The sequence below is a fragment of the Colletes latitarsis genome, chromosome 14, assembly GCF_051014445.1.
Source record: "Colletes latitarsis isolate SP2378_abdomen chromosome 14, iyColLati1, whole genome shotgun sequence".
Taxonomy (NCBI): Eukaryota; Metazoa; Arthropoda; class Insecta; order Hymenoptera; family Colletidae; genus Colletes; species Colletes latitarsis.
In genome coordinates, this window is record NC_135147.1 from 15,125,053 (window position 1) to 15,128,336 (window position 3,284).

Here is a 3,284-nt window from a genome sequence, read left to right on the forward strand (position 1 = left end):
CAATCAGAGTCGACACATTCAGTCCGCTCAGCTGTTCATCGCGATCGATGCGATTCGACGAAGAACGCTCGTCTCTTACAGATAATATTTTAATTCTTTTCCTTGAGTCCTTGAGATCTGCACCCCGAAAATTAGTGTCGTTGTCGCTATAAACGTCGGACGGAAGGCCGCGACAGCTTGTAAATCGCCGAAAGGCAGCGAGAAATCCAGCGGTAACGTAATCCTCTACGTATTCCAAATGAATTGCTTTGATAGCGAGACAGATAAATATTAGGGGAACCGGAAAGTAATGTCGTTTCTGCGCACGTCGATATTCGTTTGTCATTTGTCAGCTCATTGTGTACTTCAAACTCGTGTCAAGACATTTTAAGGTTAGAGTGACCTGTTTACTCGAAAATAATTAAATTTTAAATTTTGTTTGCAATTTATGGTGAAATGGCAAGTCAAATACCAGAAGAGGTACATATCCGGCATTGTATGCTTTTTGAGTTTCGCAAGGGTAGTAACGCAACAGTTGCTACCAAAAAACATTTGCGATGTTTATCCTAGTGCATTAGACGTTCTGGTCTTCTAAATTCAAATCCGGGAATTTCTATCTTTCCGACTCGTATCGATCAGGGAAACCAATAACATGTTAAAGGCTGAAGTGGAAGTAAATCCATGGCATCGAGGAACTGTCAAAGACTCTTAACCAACCTTGATCGACCATCCAAGAACATTTGCAGCAAATTGGTAAAGTAAGCAGAGCAGATGTTTGGGTCGCTCATAATCTGTCCGAAGAAAACAAAACTAACCGGTCCACCATATGCAGCTTATTGCTTCAGCGGCACAATACAGAAACGTTTTTTGATCGTTTGATCACTGGAGATGAAAAATGGGTTCTATATGATAATCCAAAACGCAAAAGGCAGTGGCTCTCTTCGAATGAATCGCCAAAAAGTACAGTTAAGCCAGGTTTACATCCAAAAAAGGCACTTTCATGTGTTTGGTAGAGTATTCGCGGGGTTGTTCATTTTGAAGTACTGAAACCTGGGCAAACAGTGAATGCTGACTTTTACTGTTGACAATTGGATCGAGTAAACCAATCTTTAATTGAAAATTGCTCAGCGGTTGTCAATAGAAAAAGCGTTATTCTGCAACTCGATAATGCAAAACCCCACTGATTTACATCTATTCAGATCGCTACATTTTCTAAGTGGCAAAAAATTTGAAAATTTCGATATGTTCAAAATGCCATCTCCAGATATTTTGCTAAAAAATCAATTGATTTTTTTCGATCCGGCATGGAAAATTTGCACATTAGAAGGCGAAGGGTTGTTGGTAACGAGGATGATTACATCATTGATTAAAAATAAAAACTTGTTAAAAACTGTTTGAATTTAATGTAAAAAAAGGACATTACTTTCCGGTCCCCCTAATACAACGACATAATATTTTTTCGGATGTTGATCTTGATCGACCGAAGCTAAAATATTCATAGGTCCCGCGTAGTCGATGCACGTGTGCGAAAACGGAGCGGAAGGCGTGACACGGGGGCGGGGAAGGTTCCCCATCAGCTGTTGAGCGGTTCGCGTGCGCACGTAAACGCATTGAACGCACTTATGTACTACTGTGTCCAAAAAATAAGATGACATTTGTTATAAAATGCAAAATCTTTATTTATTCTTACAAATCAATTTCATCCCCCACAAAGTAATCCTCATTCGACATAATGCACTTATGCCAACGTTTTTTCCATTCCTCGAAACAGCTGAAAAAGTCCTCTCCTGGAATGGCCTTTAAAGCGCGCAACGATTCACGTTAAATCTCTTCAATAGTCTCAAACCAGTATCCCCGAAGGGGTCTTCTGAGTTTACTAAATAGCCTGAAGTCGCATGGTGCTAAATCAGGCGAATACGCTGCCTGTGGAACGATATGAGTTGAATTTTTGGCCAAATGATCACGAATAATCAACGCAGTGTAAGACGGCGCGTTATCATGGTGCAAAACCCAACAGTTGATTCATCACAATTCCGACCTCTTTTTGTGAATAGCAAACGACGCATAACGCTTAAATAATATTCCTTATTAACAGTTTGAGCCGGCGGGAGGCATTCATGGTGCACCACACCACGATAATCGAAAAAAACTATTAACATGACTTTGATTTTTGAACGACTTTGGCGCGATTTTTTCGGTCTTTCTTCACCTTTAGCACGATATTCGCTCGATTGGTCAGCTGTTTCCGGGTCGTAGGCATAGATCCAAGTCTCATCTCCCGTAATGATGCGTTTCATGACTGGCTCATAGTCGGAAATCATCTGTTTACAGATGTTAATACGACGCTCTTTTTCGAACAAATTCAGTGCTTTCGGTACCAATCGAGACTTGACACGTTTCAAGACCAAAACATCTTTCAAAATGGTATTCACTGACCCTTTTGAAATGTCAACGGTGTCTGAAAGGTCTCTTATTGTTAATCGACGATTTTGTAGCACTAGTTTTTTAATTTCATCGACGTGGCTTTGATTAGTAAACGTTGATGGTCGTCCGTGGAGCTCTTTGTCTTCAACGCTTTCTCGGCCATCTTGGAACTCTTTGTACCACTTATAAACATTTTTTTTTGACATAGCCTGGTCGCCGAAGGCTTTTTGCATCATTTCCAAAGTATCCGCGACAGAATATTCATTCCGCAAACAAAATTTAAAAGCAAACTCTTAGATCAACAAAAATATTCATTATGAAAATCGCCGAATGCACTTTTACTGTTGTGGATAAACAAGCGTATCTCAAAAACAACTGAAGATAATGATAATGACGTGAAATTTGAAATAGATGACAGTAACAGAGCTACCAAGCTATAGAAAAAAAGTTTATCAGTTTGAATAAAGCCGCGAAGTTTAAATTGAAAAGTCACCTTACTTTTTGGACACAGTTGTGCTGTGGCTCACGAAAGTATTCGAACGCTTACATATGCAAACTTGAATAGCCGAAATAATGTACATTAAAGTAATTTGCTGAAACAAGTAGATGCCAATAGGAAGATGGAAGTCTTATGATTATGCCAGTAAAATTTGAAAAGGATTCAACAACGTAAAGAGGAGTTACGATACATTTATTAGAAACACGCATGGTAAGCGACTCACAAAAGTAATCGAACGCTACATGTATTATTAAATTATTTAATATTAATATTTTGTTGGACCACCTTTAGCAGCTATAATATCTCTTAACCGACGTTCCATACTATAAACCAATGATTTTGTAAAACTACACTCAATGGAGTTCCATATTTCTATAATTTT

At 38.9% G+C, this 3,284-nt stretch overlaps 1 pseudogene; it reads left to right on the top strand.

Moving 5' to 3' along the window:
- The first annotated feature begins 289 nt into the window (after nt 1–289).
- Nucleotides 290–998, top strand: LOC143350157 (uncharacterized; annotated as a pseudogene).
- The last annotated feature ends 2,286 nt before the right edge of the window (nt 999–3,284 follow it).